The sequence below is a fragment of the Macaca mulatta genome, chromosome 10 (assembly GCF_049350105.2).
Source record: "Macaca mulatta isolate MMU2019108-1 chromosome 10, T2T-MMU8v2.0, whole genome shotgun sequence".
Classification (NCBI taxonomy): Eukaryota; Metazoa; Chordata; class Mammalia; order Primates; family Cercopithecidae; genus Macaca; species Macaca mulatta.
Genome location: NC_133415.1, coordinates 22,617,932 through 22,639,269, shown reverse-complemented (window position 1 = coordinate 22,639,269; position 21,338 = coordinate 22,617,932). Strand labels below are relative to the sequence as shown.

Genomic DNA, 21,338 nt, shown 5'->3' with positions numbered 1-21,338 from the left:
GGGCACCTTGAGAAAGTGCAAGACACTTCTCTAATGTAAGGCCTGCAGTTGAGCAGAAATGGCATTTAGGATAAAGAGGCCAAAGAGAAGAATGCCAGAGCAGAAATGAGACGGAACAAAGCTTGAATGTCTTCTTAATCCTTGAGTATTTGCAGCCAAGGAAGGGTTGGGGCGAGATGGGAGGAGAGGCAGCTGTTATTTTCTAGAGAAGAATGCCAACCTGTTTCTCCCCACAGAGGGGGCCACACAAGTTCTTTCTGAACTGGAGTTTGTAGTCCCTTCCTTCCTGAAAAATGCCTTCATATGGATTTCTTATATCTTATTATACTACTTCCTATCTCCCTTAGATAAGGAGTGTCCCTTAGATAGATCTAAAATAATACCATAGAGCTAACATTTATTGTTGGCTTTTGCTAGGCATTGGGTTAAGCACCCAACATTAATGATCTCTTTTATTCCTTATAACAGCCCTATGCTGGTAGCTGCTCTTGTCCTCATTGAATAGATGAGGAAAGGGAGGCTGGAAAAAGTGAAACGACTTATCCAAGGTCCTCTTACCTACTGATACAGGTATGGAAATACAGACCTGGTTAGGCTTTTAGTCCCTTTACTTTTTTTTATTTTTGAGATGGAGTCTTGCTCTGTCACCCAGGTTGGAGTGCAGTGGTGCAATCTTGGCTCACTGCATGTCAGCCTTCCGAGTAGCTGGGATTACAGGTGCGTGCCACCATGCCCGGCTAATTTTTGTGTTTTTAGTAGAGGTGGGGTTTCACTGTGTTGGCCAAGCTGGTCTCGAACTCCTGGCCTCAGGTGATTCGCTCGCCTCAGCCTCCCAAAGTGTTGGGCTTACAGGCTTGAGCCACCGCACCTGGCCCCCTTTACTCTTAATAGGTATGTTACAATATGTGATGAGGGATGAAATTAAATTCTGTGCCCCAAACCTTATCAGAAGCTGTTTTTAAGGAAAGAGGTGAAACATTGAACTCTGTTCATTCTGGCTGTTTTGACCCATGTTATATTCATCAGTGGACTTTTATTTTATTTTTTGAGATGGAGTTTTGCTTTTGTTGCCCAGGCTGGAGTGCAATGGCGCGATTTTGACTCACTGCAACCTCCGCCCCTTACCGCGGATTCAAGTGATTCTCATACCTCAGCCTCCCAAGTAGCTGGGATTACAGGCACCCGCCACCATGCCCAGCTATTTTTTGGGTACAAACGGGGTTTCACCATGTTGGCCAGGCTGATCTCGAACTCCTGACCTCGGGGGATCCACCCACCTCCGCCTCCCAAAAGGGTTGGGATTACAGGTGTAAGCCACCGTGCCCGGCCTATTTTTTTTGTTTTTGTTTTGAGACAGAGTCTTACTCTGTTGCTTAGGCTGTAGTGCAGTGGCGCAATCTTGGCTCACTGCAACCTCTGCCTCCCGGGTTCAAATGATTCTTGTGCCTCAGCCTCCTGAGTAGCTGGGATTGCAGGTGCCCACCACCACACCCAGCTAATTTTTGTATTTTTAGTAGAGACGGGGTATCACCATGTTGGCCGGGCTTGTCTCGAACTCCTGACCTCAAGTGATCCACCTGCCTCGGCCTCCCAAAGTACTGGGATTATAGGCATGAGCCACCGCGCCTGACCAGTGGACTCTTATTGATCAGTTATATTTCAATACACATGAGTGTGTTTTGCCTTGTGGTTACTGAAAAGAAACTTTTCTTACTTCTCATTTTCTGTGTTGCCTTTACAACAGCTATGCTTTTTTCCCTCTGATTAGAAAGGTTTGGGAAGATGGCTGCTCTGTAACTGCAGCTTTGTTACGGTTGAAGGTCTTGGTGTCGCGGATTGATGGGTAGCCTGAACCCCTTGGAATCCTTAGCTGTAGGCTTTGGTCTTTCCCCAGACTAGAACCAGACTTGGCACTTACTTCAAGGGGCTTGAGATCCTGTGCTTGACCCTCCTTAGCTCATGGGGGAAACCAAGGCCTGGGAAAGTTTGAGTTTGCCACCAGTCACACACGGGGCTAGACCTAGGGCCAGGCTGGCAGGTTCCCAGCCCACTGGCCACATGCTTCTCCTTTTCACCTGAATTTCAAACAGGAGGGAAGATGAAAGGAGTATAAATGACCAGTCAGAGGAGTAGGAGGGCTCTCATTTGCAAACAGTTTCTTTTGATCTTCACCCCATTGTTTAAAAAACCCCCACCAAACCACAACTGGTAGCATGAGCACATGCTTCCCTCTGGTTCATGGAGGGGCAGTGATTTCTCTTTTAAGTGGGAAGTTCCCCCCACCCCTAGTGGTCTGTTTCCCTTAGGGCCCCACACCACCTCTCCCATTCTGCTACTCGGCTGCCAGATGCCGTGCTCCCCTTCACAAATCTTTCAGAGCTTTTTACAGCTTATAGGATGGAGTCTAACGCCGCCTTCCCCTAATATTCTAAAGCCTTTGACATTTTGTGCCCAGTCTGTCTTTACAGTTTGGCATCCAACCACAGAGCCCCTTGCCTCTAGTCAAAGGGCTCCTCCGAACAAGCTTTGGCCTTTATTTGCATCTTTGCCCACATACTGCCCATCTTTCAAGGCTACCGCCTCCAGGAAGCTCTGTTGGACTAATGCAGCAGCCAGTTGCCTCTGCTGCCTCTGAACCTGAAACAATCTGGTCTGGCAACTCATTTGACGCTTAATATTATTTTGTGTTGTTTAATTTGTAGATGTGTCTGTCTCCATAACTAGATTGTAAGCTCACTGAGGTCAACAGCATGCCTTCTGAACTGCTTTGTATTCCCCTCTGAACTGCTTCATATTCCCCCACAGCATTCCATAGGGCCTAGGTTGGATGCTGTGCAAAGTTCTGGGACTGAAATGCTGTCATCTTTCTAACTGTTAATAGGAATGGAAGAAATGAGTTTCCCCAAAAAGGAATAAAATGATTAACTAGAGAGATTTTTAATAGGATCTGTGCTATGTTAGGATTAATATATAGGTTGAGTATCCCTTATCCTAAATGCTCGGGACCAGAAGTGTTTCGGATTTTAGAATATTTGCATATACATAATGAGATGTCTTGGGTATGAGACCCAAGTCTAAACATGAAATTCATTTGTTTCATATACACCTTATTCACATAGCCTGAAGGTAATTTTATACAGTATTTTAAATAATTTTGTGCATAAAACAAAGTTCCTGTTAAGTACTTATGTGTGGAATTTCCACTTGTGGTGTCATGTTGGTGCTCAGAAAGCTTGAGATTTGGAAGCCTTTTGTATTTCGTGTTTTTTGGTTAAGGATGCTTAACCTGTACTTTAAATCGGGTTACTTGAATGAATCGGGAATTTTAGTTTGTTGTAATTTTTTTTTTATTCGTGTAATTTTGCTGGCAAACAGTCTATTGTGAAAATTTCGACCTAGACCCCTTCAAGATGAAAGTAAATAAATGCATGTTATTTAAAATTTGCTGTTGTTGCTATTCAGCACCCTAGATGCCTGTTTACTTTTTTACTTTGTTCTTACAACTTTTTCTCTTTCTTGGATCCCTATTCACACTGTTACAATTGTGTTCTTAAACATACTTCTAATCTTTTTTAGCTATTATGATAATATATTTTGTTTTCTTGACCCTTTCTGTAGTTTGTTAGGTTGATGGCCTCCACTGGAATTTTAGGTTTGACCTCCCAAAGGTGGATCCACCTGTATGGAAAAGATTTGTTTTCCCTCTCCATCCCCTCCCAGTCCCTTCCTCTGCGTTCTGGCCTTGGGTGTATGAAATTCTGGCCTTGAACACACCTAACAGTCCTGGCCATGTCCGTTTCCCAGTTAACTCTTTTGTGCCTGATCTACATGTGGCATGTTCTGCCACAACTGTGGGTGGAATCATGCTTGTGCCCCCATATACCCTTTTCTTTCTTAGTATTTTTTCTTTTCTTACTCCTGAGTTAAACATGTAGCAGAAGAGGTGTAAAGACCCAGGGCCAGCATGAATAGTGCTCCGTTTTTAAAATGTGGAAACCGGCTTGGAGAAGTTAGGTGACTTATCCAATGCCGTACATCCAGTAAGGAGAAAAACTGGCCTTGTGACATAGCCCAGGGATGTGTTGTGCCCCGTGATGGCTCCATATATTGGTGTTGGGAGTTCAGTGGCTCATCAAGTGCCTGTAGCTCTTAAAGGAAAGGAGTTGATAAAATGAAGCAACCTGGGGCGCTTACTCTAGGGACCATTTCTGATCTGATTTCTGTTAGTGGATTTTTGAGAGTGGGTTATTATATTTCCTCCCGGTCTGGTGTGTTCATGGGTATTTTTCTGGAGAGATGGACTCTACATCCCAAAACTGGTGAGGATTCCCTGTTAGAGGTGCCGCTAATGCCCCTCCCCATGCAGGGTTTATACTGGAGAAGCTGTGTCTGTGGCCTGCACCCCTCTGGAAGCTCCAGTGAGTGTCCTGGGGATACTTAGGAAAGTCAGATGTGATCTACCCTCATACCCGCCAGTCTCAAATGGCTTTTTTTCCTTCGTAAAAGTCAGCGAGGAATAAACTAAAAATAGCAGAGGGTTAGAGATTCCTTTTTTTTTTTCAAGCTCTTGTTGTAGGCAGTGTTACATGTGGACTCCAATAGATAGAACGAACATGTTTTGTATACACCGTCCCTCCATATACTCACCATCACCCAGAATAGTTGTCAACGCCTGGCCCCGCTTGTTTCACTTACACCCCCATGCCACCCCCATGTTATTTTGAAGCAAAGCCAGCCATATCATTTCCCCCCGCCCGTAAATATTTCTAAAATAACTATAAAAGCTTCTTTTTAAAAAACATGATCTCTAGGCTAATCCCACAAATGTTAAGCTAGTGATGTCCCCTTCCAAGGGGCAGCCCCGCACTCCCTAAGAGATGGTGTATGTGTTTGGCAGCTCATGCACTGGCAGCCAAGTCTGGAGGCTGGGTCTGGGGTGGAGCCCAAGTCGGGTGGGGGACCGAGCGGGCGAGGCCACGGCTCTGCGCTAGCTGGGCAATCATGATGATCTCGGATCCCGCGTGGGCGCTGTGATGGTATCGGCTTTGCCCCGGGCGGGAACCACAAGATCAAAGGCGCCGCACACCGGGGCTCTTCAAAGCCGGTGGAGCAGCCCGGATTGATGCCCAGAATGAGAGCTCTCTGCTGATGTAATCGTAGCCTGTGAGACAGGTTCTTTTTTTAATTTAAACAAAGACACCCCTTGTTTGTTTAGCGAGGTGAAGCATGTGTTGCAGAGGGCACGCAGCATCTGTAGGGCTCCACTCTGGCCTGGTGGGTCCATGATAGGGCAGGAATGCTGCAAATGACTAGAATTTTCAGGTGGATTCGTAGATTTTCCATAAAAGACAACCTGCTTCTGTTAAGAGTAATTTTTTCTCCCTTTTTTAGTATAGTCAGGCTTGTTCTCAAGTGACTTTCCTGAAATACCAAAAGTGCTTTCCTCTGATGGGGTTGTCAGGCTTTGGAACACACCTGGTTAGCAAGCTAGGAATTCATATCAAAAAGTAGGTAAGCAGCCAGGGCATGGTGGCTCACGCCTGTAATCTCAGTGCTTTGGGAGGCTGAGAGGATTGCTTGAGCTCAGGAGTTCAAACCAGCTGGGGCAACATAGTGAGACCCCATCTCTTAAAAAAATTACCTGGGTGTAGTGGTGTGTGCCTGTAGTCCTAGCTACTTGGGAGGCTGAGGTGGGAGGATTGCTTGAGCCTACAAGTTCGAGACTACAGTGAACTATGATTGCATCACTGTACTGCAGCCTGGGCAACAGAGCAAGACCTTGTCTCTAAAAAACATAGTAATAAATAATAATTTTTAAAAAGTAGGCAAGAGGGCTGCCTTTGGTCAGTCTTTCCTTGGGTCTAGAAAGGAAGCTCATCTGTCCCTTCCCTAGAGTATGTGAGAGGCTTGCCCAAGGCTGGTAGTCAGATCCTATCCTGTTGAAAGGAGACAGGGGTCTCCAAGAATATGGCTGAGTGCCAGGATCACCACCACCCCTAGCCTGAATATTCTCCCAGCCTCTGTAAAAATCATAGACATGTGGCTGATTTTTCTGGGTGTTCCCAGTTAAGGTGGTATCCCTGCCTTTAGTAGTTGATCAGTACACAAATCAGTAAAACCCTGTACCATACATACCTCCAAGAGTGAAATCGTGGTCATATTCTGTTCTTGCTTAGTAAATTCTTCTTGCTTAGTAAATCTTGCTGACAGATAGATGAAGAAGCCTGCCAAACTTAGTCAGCTTGTTGGATGCTGAGTTCCTTCCCAAGATGTTCCCTACATCAGAATTCAGGGTCAGTGGGGTCTGAGGCACTCTACTTAAGTCATAGTGACTAAAGTCCACTTCAGCATCTTACAGATGTCCCAACCAAACCCAGCATGTGTAAAACCAGATTTCTCTTCTCTCTACAAACCTGTTTCTGTTGGGTTCTTTTGTTATGCCAGCTAAAAAGCTGGTGTCATTCTAAACTGTTTATCCTCGATGAGGCGTCCCCTTCTCTCGCCCCATTGTGCCTCTACCCATGCACATTGAATTGTCTGTAAGCTACTGGAAGGTTTTTTCCTTCCCTTTTAAACTACAAACCAGGTTTCCCCCATCTTCTATAAAAGCAGCCCCCAATATTGTGAATTTCAAACATGCAGGAAAAGTGAGAGTTTTGCAGTTATCCCCCATATACCCACGATCTATATTCTACCGTTAACACTTCACTGTACTTGCCTTCTCACATTTTTATCTATCTGTGCATGTGATGGTTTTTTTGGGTTTTTGAGACAAGGTTTCACTGTGTTGCCCAGGCTGAAGTTCAGTGGAGCAATCATGAATCACTACAGCCTTAACTTCCTGAACTCAGGTGATTCTCCTACCTCGTGGTGGGTTTTTGATATTGGAAAACCAAGCACATGGGGGCTGAGATGTTTTAATGGATGTGACAGAGTATGTAAGGTTCCCTTTTTAATTTGGTTTCTATCACTTTTAGATCCAGGTCTCCCCTTCTTTCCCTATCTACTGCCTCCCCCCTCATCCCTACCCCATTCCCTGGCTGGGAATAGCCCTAGAGAACTGGTTTCTTTATTCAGACACTCAAGGGGGAACCCAGGAAGTTGCAGTGCCTGGAGGACCACCTGGTGCATGGAGTTTGCTGTGGAGACCCTGTTGTGTTTGAATGACTTGCCCTCTCACATTTCCTAAAGCCTACTGCCCCTCCTTCATCTTGTCCCTCTCTTTGCCTTCTAGTGGTATGGCCTTGTGGCTACAGTGAGCATGTGCACATTCTGTTCAGAGACTGTAGCTTTTTGTGCAGTGGAGTGGGGGTGCTACTGTAGAGCATGGAGCAAGCCAGCTGGGTGGAACTCCTGGTGGGTTTTAAACAAATTGGTTTGAAAAAAAAAACTCTAAACAGTATTTTGTTTTTTTGATTGATTGATTTTTTTTTAAGAGATGGGGGGGGGGTCTCTCTGTGTTACCTAGGCGGACCTTGAACTCCTGGGGTCAAGTGATTCTGCCATCCTCAGTCTCCCCAGTAGCTGGGATTATAGGCACGCCACTGTGGCTGGCTTTTTAATTTTTTAAATTTTTTTTATTTTTTAAAGTCAATAAAATGGGCCAGGCATGGTGGCTCACACCTGTAATCCTTGCACTTTTGGAGGCCGAGGTGGGCAGATCACCTGAGGTCAGGAGTTGGAGACCAGCCTGGCTGGTGAAACCCCGTCTCTACTAAAAATACAAAAATTAGCCGGGCATGGTGGTGCATGCCTGTAGTCCCAGCTACTCAGGAGGCTGAGGCAAGAGAATTGCTTGAACCCGGGAGGCGGAGGTTGCAGTGAGCCGAGAGCGCGCCACTGCACTCCAGCTTGGGCAATGAGCAAAACTCCATCTCAAAAAAAAAAAAAAAAAGTGAATAAAACAAATGGCTGGGCGCAGTGGTTCATACCTGTAATTCCAATACTTTGGGAGGCTGAGGCAGGAGGATCACTTGAGGTCAGGAGTTTGAGACCAGCCTGGTCAACATGGTGAAACCCTGCCTCTACTAAAATACAAAAATTAGCTGGGTGTGGTGGCACATGCCTGTAGTCCCAGCTACTCGGGAGGCTGATGTGGGAGAATCACTTGAACCTGGGAAGCAGAGGTTGCAGTGAGCTGAGATCATTTTACTGCAACAGGATGAGACTTCGTCTCAACAACAACAACAAAAAAGTGAATAAAACAAGTTCCTTTTCTTGAGATTATCAGTGTAAACTTGAGTTTTGGCTGAGTGGGGGCATTCCATCGGACTTGGCAAAGTCAGCTTATCTGAAATGTTAACCCTTTCATAGAAAGGCTTTAGCTCTCACTTGTAAACCTGCTCAAAGCGCGGGGCATGGTGGCTTACACCTGTAATCCCAGCACTTTGGGAGGCCGAGGCGGGCGAATCACGAGGTCAGGAGATTGAGACCATCCTGGCTAACATGGTGAGACCCCGTCTCTACTAAAAAAAAAATAATAATAAAACAAAACAAAACAAAAAAAACCTGCTCAAAGGGTTCAGGAAGCCCAGAAAATTTTGACTTATATATTAAATGAGTATGTTTTGCAAAGTTAAGATGAGCTACAACTTGTTGCACTTAGACTAGCTTTCTATGAACTGTTTTCTTTTGCTTTGCTTTGCTTTGTATCCCCTCCAAAACAAATTAATATGTGATTGTGTGTGTGTTTGTATGTGTGTCTACGTATGTGTGTGTGAAGTCTTTTAGAGTAGAAGCAGCATTCATCATCTTTACTGTTGTAGACCTGTCCGGCTCCTATTCACAAGGTAGCCTGATTCTTAGAACAGACTAGATTCACAGAATAGATAAGCTCTTTCTCACATGGCAGCGAATTTTAATTCCAGTTGGTGGCTTCCCTGCTTACAGGAGCTCAGATAGATTTCTCTTTTACTGTGCGTGTATGTGTGTCAATATGTGTGCATGCATGAGCGTGCATCTTTAGGAGCATGATCTGACTTTGCATTGGGCTCCTGTGGCTTCCAGGATGCCAAGAGCTCTGTGACTTGAGCTACCTGAGTAGTGAATCTGCTGACTGTGCCTTTTGTGCCGGTATTATGCCTATTGTATTTTGCTGTAGCTATAGAAGGCAGCTGCACAGGCTTTAAATAATGAAGCCAAGACCACTGTCTCCAATTTGATTCTGTTTAGAGACCATTTTTTGTACAGTCTAGAGCCAGTGATAATTGCAAGTTGATCTCCCAACCTTCTCTTTTGGTCTGTATTTAATTTTTGCCCAATCTTTTTTAAATTTTATTTTTTAAGAGTTTAAACCCATAGAAAAGTTGAATGAATAGTTAGTGTGTGTGGCAAAATGTTAACAGTTGCTTGATTTGTGTTCTCTGTTACATACACTTAGTTTTGATTTTTTTACCCACTTTTTTACTCACTTTTTAAAACCACCTTTTTAGGCTAGACTATTTGAAAGTTGCCAACATCATGACATTTCACGCCTTAGTACTCCAACGTGCATACATCTGCTAAGACCAAGGACATACTCCTAACTGCTGTGTCATTATCACACCTAAGAACTTGACATATTTAAATTTCTCTGATTGTTCTGGAAATGTCTTTTATAGCTGGCTTTAAAAAATTCAGGACCCATGCAAGGTTCCCATAAGGTATTTAAACTTTTAAAATATTTATACTGAATAGATGCACAGGTCCTATAATGCTAACAGGAGGCAAAATACAAGGAAAGATTTCTCTCACAATTCTACTACCACAGTTTCAAACCAGTTTCTTTTTCATCTCTCTATTCTTTAAAAATGAGGCTTTGGACAGATTTTCTTTAGTTCACTTTCCTAACCATCCATGAGATAAAAAAAGAACACTGATCAAGACTGTGGTGCTGTTTCACTGCATAAGCACAAATTGTGGTCTTTGAAAGTTCTTGCTGAGAGATTTGGAGTTTTATTAAGAATACCAGGAAGCCAGTGGCCTTTGAGTAATGTTTGAAACAAGAGGGAAGAAATCAACTATTGCTTTTGTTTGTTCAAAAGCTGACTTTATTGATGATATAACAGTGTCTGTAGGTCTTGGGATTCCTTTTTCCTTACTTTAAACGAGGTTTCTCCACCTCGGCACTGATGCTATTTGGAACTGGATAATTTTTTTTGTTGTGGCTCCTGTCCTGTGCATTGTAGGAATCAAGCCACATCCCAGGCCTCTACCCACAGGATGCCAGTAGCAAAACCTCCTTCCCAGTTATGACAACTAGAAATATCTCCAGACACAGCCAGATGTCCCCTGGTTGGGGGCGGGGGGGGGGCAAAATTGACTTCATTTGAGAACTATTGTTCTAGAAATTCTTTAGGAGTAACTTGAGATTGACTGTGTTACTGATAAATATCTGCAGAGGGACATTTTCTTTTATAATAAGCTGTATCCCAATTTGAAAATCCAGAAGTGTCTAGATGTCCACTGGCCAAGGGATTGAAATCACTTGGCAGATGACAACTGAGTGTGTGCCTTTTCATGATTTTCACACTTTAGCAGAAGCCTTGTTATCTGATACTGTTGGGACCTGTAGGTGGTTGGGTAATTGAAAAGGTCAGTTAAGTTGAAGCAGGGAATGATTTAAAAAGAATCATCATTTGAAATTAAGTTTTAATTAAAGCTTATAAAAGGACATTCAAGCTCAGGCCTTTGTGAATAGGACCACAGATATGCACTCCTTAGAGTCTTACATTAACCTCAACCTTGACGTATCATTTAAAACATTTCTCTCTGTTTGATAAAAAATAGAAATCAAAAACATTTAAAAAGAAAAAATGAAAATGTACATTTCTGATGGGTTTTTTATTTGTTTTTTCAAAGCAGAGCAAATACTTATAAACACTTGTAAAGCTATCAGGAACTATCTAGAATCTTGCTTTTTTTGGTCTTCAAAAGTTGCACTTAGCTCTCAGGTGTTTTTTTTGTTTTTTGGTTTTTGGTTTTTTTTGTAGTTATTTGCCTTCATTTAGTCTTTCTTTTCGAAGTATATTCAACTTAGTGTTCATATAATAAAATTGTATATTTTGCATTGCTTAATATTAAAATCAGTTACATAACTGTAGGAGGTGAGTCTGCATAAACAGATCTAGAAACACATATAGCTCAGCTGGTGGGAGCAGTGGTGTGTGGAGGTACTAGAGTAGTTTCCCAGCCAGCAGTCTGCAGTGTGTGCAGGCTGAAGTTATAGGTCTGCTAATAGCCCCTGCCGTATTCTGAAGTTCATGGAAAGGCCCCCAGAGGATGGTTCCAATTTGAGAGTCGGAAGATTGGGTTCAAACCCTGGTTCTGTTGCTTTCTCCATGGTTTTGGGACAAGCCCATCAGTAGCCACAAGCCTCAGGTTGCTTATCTGTCAAATGGGAATGATAGTAATGCTTGTCTTGACTACGGAGCAGGTTATCCTGCAGGTTACACACAGGCCACATAACAGGAAATGCCTTTATAAATGTTCCATGGCACACTAGTATGTTATTAATGAGCTGGTTATTGCTGAACCCGAGATGTGCACTTCTGAGAATGTGTTAGCTAGCCTTTGCTCTTTAAGCACAGAGCACTTGAGCCTCACAGTGAGAGATTTAGGTCAGAAGAGGAACGGAGGGGGCCTTGCTCAATGCAAATTTATACCCACTCTTGCAGAAACAGCTTTGGGCTCCTGCCATGCTGAAGGTGGAGGCACATCACATGGCTGGGTCTTTGTCATAGGTTTTGCTTGAGTGGAGATTACTGACTTCTCAGTGATAAACCCAGCGAGCAGGCAGGGAGTGAGAATACCAAGGGTTTGGCCAGAGTGTAAGAGGCAGCCAAGGTTCTCATCACAAGTCCTTTACCCATGCTTTGATGTATATACAAAGTGAGTGACATCGTGAAGATTGTGCCACCCTGGAGGAGAAGAAGTAGTCTTTTCAGTGCAACACTTTAGGGTCTTCTGGAAAGTAAGAAATTCTATTTATTTTTGCCAGTATGCCTCTTTTGTCTTCCAGTGATTCGTCAGCAGTTTGACTAAAATTAGAGCTGTCTGCTAGTCTTGTCCCATTGAATGGTTAGATAAATCTTGCACCGATGTTCATACCTTGAAGGACCCTTTGTTGTGGAACTTCATGTGTTAGAGAAACTGAACCCGTGTCAAATGGAGCAGATCCAATTGCTCTCTGTAACCTTGCTCCCTGGGCCCCAAAGAAAGCTAGAATCTCCCAGTTTTGGCCCAGTAGGTGAAGATGTTACTTTGTGAGTTCTTGTGTAACCTGAAGAAGACTGAAATTGTACGGCAGTTCTCATGAGGGAAACCCTGGGATTATTGGTCCAAGTCTCTCTTCAGTACAGCAGAAATTCTGCTGTTAGACTGGCATTACTGTCTTGACAAAAGGGGAAACAAAGAGGTTACTACTTTGTTAGGGAACCCCATCCATCTATCCACCCATCTGTCCATCTGTCCACACACCCATCTGTCCACCTACCCATCCGTCTGTCCATCTGTGCAACAATGCAAGGTACTGTATAAGGTTCTGGGAATATTGCAGTGGAAAAGACAAAAACCCCTGCCCTGTGGAGCCAACATTGTACTTGACAAACCAGGTCCTAGCACATTGTCACCCTAGAATCAGGAGGACTCTTCCTGCCCAGTTCCACTGGGCTAGACATGTAAAGAGAATGTGTGAGTAACAGCTGAACTTTGGTCTTACTCAGCTAAACTTTGGTCAAATGGCAAAATACGGGTGAGGTTCCTATGGACAGAGAAGGCAGACGGCATAATGGGGATATGCTGAGCTCAGTGATGCATTACTGTACACAGCTTGAGAACTCTAGGCATGGGCCAGCTTGGGACAGAGGCCATGGAAGAGACGGGTGTACTGTGTGGCACCTGTAGCTGAGGCTTAGATGATAACCTTCTTCTGCTCTAGCGTGGAGAGGACCCGTTCAGCCACACCTGTGGTCATCACTGAGTGCCTGTTTGTAACCAGGGTTGAAAGGATTGAAGCAGAGGTCTCTGTGATAAGTGGGAGGTGGAAGAGCTGATGGCTTATCTTAGCTGGGGAGGCTGTTCCCTCTCCTGGCCTTGGTTTCCTCACCTGTAAAATAAGGCCGGTATCTCAAAGGTCACCCAGGTTAAAAAAAAAAAAAATCTTAGCTTTGTTGAATAAGAATGTAACCGGTTTCCTCTTTGATCTTTGATCAGTGATCCACATGAGTGGAGGGAACCTGACTTTTCCTGGTGCCCGCTGCCTTTGGAGTGAATACAAAATGTCCATTTTGCTGATGACAGGCTCCCTATTGGCATGTACAGAATCTCAGGCAGTGTGAGAGTGTAGTAGCCACCTAGCAACATTGGGTCTTTGCGTGTGTGTCCTTGTGATCTATTACCATGCTGCTCTTCATCTTGATCTAAGATACATTGCCAGTCTGCCCTGCATTGACTCAGCTGAGAGGCAAAACCAGGCAGAAAAGTGGGCCTTCTGCAACTAGAACCCCAAAAGCCTGGGCAGAGCTGACCCGTATTGCCTTGAATCCTTGTCTTGGGTTGTTACTGGCCATGGTTGGCTCTCCTTAAGAACCATCAGAGAAGAAGGTCACCAAATGTCTGTCTGCCCATCAGGAGCTCTGCGCTTGATCTCAGCCAAAAGGCTGAGAAGAGATTCATCAGGAGCTCTGTAGCCTTCTTGATACCAGCAGTAAATCTTTAATACGTGTCTTCTCTAAGAGATACTGTCTGTTGTCTCTGATCTTCCCCATGCCCCCTTCCTCTCCCTTCTTCTACCTTAATGAAAGAGCAAAACGGCTAATTATATGGAAACAAAGATTGCCAAGGTTTATATTAGGATGAAGTGTGTGTTCCACCTATGATAGTGGCCAAATCTTCCAAAGTACATCATCTGACATTTTAGAATACAGACTTCCCTTTCATAGCAAACCTGTATTTTAATAGCTTGTGGTTTTAAAAATATCATCTAAACTCATGAACTAACGCATTCTTCTCAATTATATCCCAACTCTACCATCATCTTCCCTTTCTTCTCCTTAACTTCTCTGGAAATTATTGGAATCTGCTTTTAAACACTGGGGGATTGTACATTATAGTTGTTTAAAAATGAATCAATTTAAGTTTGAGCAATATGGTAATTCAAAGCAGTTTTAGGTGTTATTGGGATTTTTTATAAAGAGCATTCCTGAGCCTGAATGAAGCAGTCAGTTTTCCTATGAGCCATGACCCCAGTGCATTAATGTTCAAGTCTCCTGGTGCTCATGATAACGATTAAGGAGTTAATGTTACCTCTGCCATGTTTAAACATTAACCAAAGGGCTTCCTCTGCTATTATCTGTTATCAACAATTACTTGGAACATTTTCTGGCAGTGGAGCTTTGTTTTTCCTCCGAGGAGATGCTAGAACAGGATGAGAATAGACATTAGGCCACATCAAAGGAAGATTCTTGATTATGTCCAAAGAAACTCTGGCCTTGTGGGTATGGAGAGTTTGCCTCCTTAATATTTTGTAAACTCCTCTCACACCCCCACCACACACACACACACACACACACACACACACACACACACACACACACACACACACCCTGTCCCTCTCCCTCTCCGTCTCCCTCACCCTTACCCTCACCCTCACCTGGGTCTGGGGAAGAGGACTGAGTGATTATTTCACTGTATCATGGTGAGTGGTACTGCTTTTCTTATTTGGGATACTCATTAGAGTTGCTCTGTGGAGATGGAATGATGGTGGGGTGCAGTTAAACACAGCTGAGTGCTTTCTGCTTAAGGACCTGATGTATTAATGCTCTCCAGGTCATTCATATTTGGGGGAAGGAACAAAGTGGGTACTGCTGTACTGCAGATGTGTTCATTTGGTTATTAACAAAAGGCTGGGTGACCCAGAAACTGAAACCCTGAGAACAAAAGTACTTTCCAGCTTCCAAATGGGAAGGTCTTGGAGACTCTTGAGTGGCTCCTCTGGAGTGCTTTCGTTACCACCTAGCTGTTTGGAGCTGTCGTGCCTAATAGCTTCTGAGCCTAGAGGGCCCCATAAAATTTTAGCCTGTTTCTATATAGAGTGCTTTGGAGTGGCCATTTCTCTCTGTCTCTTATTTACTCTCAAATACCCTTTGGAAAAAGAGCTGATGAGGTGCATTGAGACTTGGCATCAAAAGCCATTCATTGATAGCCATCACTCAACTCTCTTGGACTTAAATTTTGTTAAACAACAACAACAAAAAGTCTTAAAGAATTACTCCTGTTTCCCCGAATGTTGAAGTAAGAAAGAAAATAATTACTCCTGTAATGCAAGAAGACATGCTTGTTAAAATCTAAACAGTGAAAAAGTATATCGATTAGGTTGGGCACAGTGGGAGGCTGAGGCAGCACTTTGGGAGGCTGAGGCAGGCAGATCACTCGGGGTCAGGAGTTCAAGACCAGCCTGGCCAACATGGTGAAACCCCATCTCTACTAAAAATACAAATATTAGCTGGGTATGGTGGCGGATGCCTGTAGTCCCAGCTACTCCGGAGGCTGAAGCACAAGAATCACTTGAACCTGGGAGGTGGAGGCTGCAGAGAGCCGAGATCGTGCCACTGCACTCCAGTCTGGGTGACAGAGCGAGACTGTCTCAAAAAAAAAAAAAAAAAAGTGTATTGATTAAAAAGGGGAAACCCTCCCATCCTGTTTTTCCTGTAGATACCACTGGGACCAGCTGGGTTTCCAGTTTTTCTTTTCTGTGCATTTCTCTATACTCTATACTCACACAGGTTTTGCATAAATGGGATTATCCTATACACTTGTTACTTGACTTGCTGGCCCAGGACGTCTCTGAATGTAGGGTATGCTAGATGCACGATAACGCAACCCCATCATGGCTTATAATTTAGGCACTTAGCGTAGGCTGCTGGGTTTCACTTTTCTTCTGGAAACTTCAGGCATTGCCTTGCTTTCTGGATGTGCTATGGTTCTGGATTCTTCCTTTCTTTTTCTCTTAATAGGGCTTGTCTAGGATGGAATTTCAGAATAACTTGATTCTTTCCATTTGAGACACAAGCACACAGACCCCTTAGTGGAAGGTTTTTTGTTTGTTTGTTTGTTTTTTGAGACGGAGTCTCCCAGGCTGGAGTGCAGTGGCTTGATCTCAGCTCACTGCAAGCTCCGCCTCCCAGGTTCACGCCATTCTCCTGCTTCAGCCTCCCGAGTAGCTGGGACTACAGGCGCCTGCCACCTCGCCCAGCTAATTTTTTTATATTTTTAGTAGAGACGGGGTTTCACTGTGTTAGCCGGGATGGTCTTGATCTCCTGACCTCATGATCCGCCCATCTCAGCCTCCCAAAGTGCTGGGATTACAGGCATGAGTCACCGCGCGCGGCCTAGTGGAAGGTTTTTAAGGTTGCCTGTGTACCTGCCCTTTGCCCCTAGAGGTCCCACTGTGAGTGCCCCAGTCACATGATTCACTCCGGCCTTATGGGGGCAGCCCACCCTGACACCCATGTGGTGAAGACTACTCATTGTCAGATTTCCAGTCATTCCTCTCTGCCCTTAGCTCTGTTGTTCTGTGGCTTTGCTTTCTGGGTGCTCTGCCCATGTCCTCAGTTCATTTCTCTCATTCCAGGTTCTTTGCCTGAAATATCCTCACTAGGCTCCACTCCTTGGGGTCAAGACTGCTGTCTTTGTGCACTTGGAGGCTGGCTTGTCTCTGTTGAAGTAATGTGTGGGTTGGGTGCCCACACCAACATCCCTGACACAGATCTGGCCAGCCACCTCGGATCAGCCTGCTACCTCCTCCCATCCCCTCTTAGATTTGTTCAGTTCCACCCTTCATTGGCTGCAGAAAATGATTCTCTACAATCTCTCACTGTGGTTTATGATAGAATCCATTTTCTTAAATCTGATGTAGGATCACTTTCACCAGCAGCAAGGTATTCTCTTAGGGTCTTCAAAATGGCTCCCCCACCCGAATTCCCAACCATCCCACTACCCCAGACAGTGGGGAGAGGAGAGTAGATGATACATTTGCTTCAAGGTGCTGCCTGTACTTCCCATCCATCACCACCAGGGCATATTGAACCCCTCTGCCTCTTCTGGTGCCCTCCGTGATGTGAGGGGAGCTCAGTGGTGCAGAGTGAACACAGGGTAATTTAGGAAGCTAAGCGCTCCATGTTGTCCTTGGCACAGGTTTCTCTGAGTCAGTTGGTCACTCCCTCCCAACTGCCATAGTTTTCTTTCACCTTGGGGCTTTTATTGTGAATCTCCGCTTACTGGTGCTCCTAATATCTTGCAAAGGTCTTTCGGCCATAGGTCCCTGATCAGGGAAAATTGTCTCCTCTCTGCACTCCAGTTTTTTTCTCCTTATCCTCTCTGGCTGAGAGTCCTGACCTGACTCAGCCACGCCCCAGAGCCAGAGCCCTGGCCACTTGTCCAGCTTGGTCCATCTCTCACTTCTACCTATTCAGCCTAGGTGTCGTGGCCATCATGCCCACCCAGCATGCCACCCTGTGTGGTCTCCTGCCTTGACAAGGTGTGTCCCCTGCCCAGGAGTACATCAGCAGGCAACCCTGACTCCTTTCAGCTCCTAGTGCCCCAGCACCTCTCCTGGGATCCTGAGGTCCACTCGCCGGATGCCCTGGCAGAACAGCAGGCTCCCGGGAGCACCTGGGATTGTGGCCCCTGCTTCCTGGGCCCAGGAAGTGCCCTGAGTAGCTACTTGGTGGTGGGTGGGTTCCTTCTGATCAGTTTATATTTACTTTACTCCTGCCCACCTTGGTTTTTTCATCCACAGAGTAGAAATAAATTAAGTGGCTCTAAAAAGTAGTGATTCTTTTTCTAAGGTTGGATTTCTGTGCTTTTCTTTACCATGGCTTTCATCGTTTTGCTAATAGACAAAAACAGTCCCTCGACTGCCTCTGAGAGTAAAGCTGAAATAAAAATTCTAGGCGTCTTCTCCAATAGCTGGAGTCCTGCACTGTCCAAGGAGTCTCAGAATGTAGTAGGAGGGAAAGAAGCCAGCTGGGGATTATAAATCTACCTGGACCATGGAACAGGATCAAAGAAGGGCATTGAGCAGCCATCCCAAAGCCAGGGCTTGTAACTTAACATGACACCTCATTCATCTGAGCTGCTACTGATGCAGGTTTAGGATTCTTTTTAAAATGTGCAGATGAGTCTCTTATCTTTTAAACTCTTAGTTGTCATGCCCTGGCTGGTGCTGTTATTATAAAATTGAGACTAGAGGCCATACATTTGAAGATGAAGACGGTAATCTGCTGCCAACCTACTTCTCTCTTAAAAAAATATATATATATGTGTGTGTATATATATATGTGTGTGTGTATATATATATGTATGTATGTATTTAACAAAAGGAAAGGAAAAAACTCATGCCAGACTTGTTTGTCTGAGATTTATCACTGTAGGGATCCCAGAGGGTCCCATGGAAGCTGGCTTTAGTGGTGGCTGGGGCTGGGGACTGGACAGAACAGGTCAGTGTGAGCTTGAATTAGACTGCGCCTCCCTCCTGGTGCGTGTACTGTTTGGGCATGTGTCAGCTCTTAAAATGCTGTTCATCCATCAACATACTGACCCCTTTTTCAAGTTTCATTGTTCTATTATTGTGACTATAAAAGTGGCACTTGTTACAAAACCAGTTTCTGTGATCTAGAACAGTGTTCTCAAACTTGCGTCTATCAGAATCATCTGGCCCCACCTCTAGAGTGTCTGATCAGTAGCTTTGGGGTGGGGCCTGAGCATTTGCATTTCTAACAAGTTCCCAGATGCTGCTGCTACTGCGGCTGACCTGGCAACCACCCTTTGAGAACCACTGATCTAGATGGTACAAAGAAATTAACATCATCTTCAGTCTTACCACTCAGGAGAGAACCACTGTTAACATTTTAGGGTATAATGAATATATTCATACATATATGGACATATTTTTAAAAACAACGATAGTTTTGTGCTGTACATAATGTTGCTTTTTAAAAAAACTACCTTCTTTCTTTTGGAATAGTTTTAGATTTGTGGAAAAGTTGCAAAGATAGAACAGAGGGCTCCTGTATACCCAGTCCGCAGTTTCTCTTACTGTTAATATCTTTTTTTTTTTTTTTTTTTTTGAGACGGGGTCTTGCTCTGTCACCCAGGCTGGAGTGCAGTGGCCGGATCTCAGCTCACTGCAAGCTCCGCCTCCCGGGTTCACACCATTCTCCCGCCTCAGCCTCCCGAGTAGCTGGGACTACAGGCGCCCGCCACCTCGCCCGGCTAGTTTTTTGTATTTTTTAGTAGAGATGGGGTTTCACCGGGTTCGCCAGGATGGTCTCGCACTCCTGACCTTGTGATCCGCCCGTCTCGGCCTCCCAAAGTGCTGGGATTACAGGCTTGAGCCACCGCGCCCGGCCCTTATTGTTAATATCTTACACCATTATGGAACATTTGTCAGAACAAAGGAGCCAACATTGATACATTACTGTTAACTAAACTCCACATTGTTACTGTTTTTATTGAAAATACACGAATGTATTTTCATAGGATTCGAATATCAGAAATACATAATGACAGAGAGCCTCGTCACTCCTACCATCCCACTTCCTATATATTTCAGAGTATTTTTTGTATATTTATATACACATGTAATTATGCACACACACCCATCCATCTTATTTTGGGACATGCTTTTTCATTTAAATATGTCTTAAAAGCTTTTTTTCAGTATATCTAGATCTGCACCATTATTTTTAATGGACAACACATTGTTTTACACCCTTTTAAAATATATCTTATCTATTTTAATCTAGCAGATTAAAGGTGAGGTCTGGCACACCTCCCTTTTATCTTAAATTGGAGGTTAGAGATTATTTGTCCTCCTTTGTGGAGTACTTACTGTGTTCTAGGCACTGCCAAGCATTTAGCATATATTATCTAACCCAGTTATCAAAACAGTCTTATGACATAGGTATCATTATCCCTGTTAACAGATGAGGAAACTGAAGGTCAGGGAGGTTAAGTGAGCAAAAACTTTTGACGACTTTCTAGCTGAAGCAGGCTGTCTCTGGTATTTTGGGTGCCATGAGCTGTTCAGCTTAGGGTGCACATTGCTTAGTTTATGGAGTCTTCCTGTGTGCTACACCTAGTGCCAGAATAGGAAGGTGAAGGATATGCTTAGGGAACTCACAGTCTCATAGCTGAGGGGAGAGGTATATATAAAACAAATGATTATGTGATAAGTATTACATTAGAGTTTTTAAGTTGTAAGGTGGGTTTTGGATACCTTAAAAAATCCACTGGAAGTAGGGCATGTGCTTGGAACCATGGCAGAACAGATGGAAGTGTAGCATCAGATTTGGCAATCAGACCCGAGTTCTAATTCTGAATATTACTGTTTAGCTGTGAGACTCTAGAGAAGGCAATTAACCTCTCTGAGTTTTTGTTATGAATATCTCAAAATAGGCCAGGCACAGTGGCTCATGCCTGTAATCCCAGCGCTTTGGGAGGCCAAGTCTAGCAGATTGCTTGAGGCCAGGAGTTTGAGACCAGCCTGGCCAACATGGCAAAACTCTGTCTTCACTAAAAATACAAAATTAGCTGGGCATGGTGGTATGTGCCTGTAATCCCAGGCTGAGGCAGGAGAATAGCTTGAACCTGGGAGGCGGAGGTAGCAGTGAGCCAAGATTGTGTCACTGCACTCCAGCCTGGGCAACAGAGTGAGGCTCTGTCTCAAAAAAAAAAAAACAAAAAAAAAACAAAAAAAAAACACCACACACAAAAACAAAAACTCTCAAAATATACTTCATATGGCTGTTCGGGTTACGATTAAATAAATACATATAAGAACTAGCTATTGTTCTGCTTAGTAAATATGTATATATAATGTGTTTAGTATATTTAGCATAAATGTATAATCTCTGCCACATCAGTTGCTGAGGGAAACCTGCCTTTAAAAGTCCTTGGAAAGTTCCAGACAGAAACAAGGAAAGAACCAAATCCCCCGGTCTTTTATCTCTAAGACCAAATCCTGAAGCCCTCCCTGAACCCCTGTGCCCCCAGTCTTTGCATCCTGGGAGCATTCTCTGAATGGGCCTCACTCCCGTTTACATGTTATCCTGTTTGTGCCATCTCTCCTCTGCAACTACAGTTTCTTGGAGGGCAGAATCTGTGCCTTTCATTCTTGTGTCCCCTGCAGTTTAATGGAAGCACATTAAATATTAGTTGTAGAACCAGATGCTGTAGAAAGGGCCCACATCCTACACCCCAAGTCAGATGGAGCTTACATGTTGTGGTTTTTGAAGAGTTTTTTCCGTCTCTTCCAACCATCCTTCCCCCACTGGGTTTTTTTTTTGTTGTTGTTGTTG

At 44.2% G+C, this 21,338-nt stretch overlaps 1 protein-coding gene and 2 long non-coding RNA genes across 13 annotated transcripts in view; all 3 read left to right on the top strand.

Annotated features, from left to right (window-relative positions):
* The window catches only part of ZNRF3 (zinc and ring finger 3), a 176,841-nt gene that overhangs the window by 36,761 nt on the left and 118,742 nt on the right, over positions 1–21,338 (top strand). The window contains exon 2 of one of the 11 annotated variants that reach the window (XM_077950151.1): positions 469–570. The exons of the other annotated variants lie outside the window; for them this stretch is intronic. The gene's annotated coding sequence lies outside the window, so the exon portion shown is untranslated. The remainder of the gene's footprint in view (positions 1–468; positions 571–21,338) is intronic. 11 annotated transcript variants of the gene reach the window in all.
* LOC144331848 (uncharacterized) lies at positions 7,965–20,567 on the top strand. The gene is made up of 2 exons (XR_013399410.1): positions 7,965–8,416; positions 19,302–20,567. It is a non-coding gene; the product is annotated as an uncharacterized LOC144331848 (long non-coding RNA).
* Positions 12,147–17,313, top strand: LOC144331839 (uncharacterized). The gene is made up of 2 exons (XR_013399401.1): positions 12,147–15,485; positions 16,200–17,313. It is a non-coding gene; the product is annotated as an uncharacterized LOC144331839 (long non-coding RNA).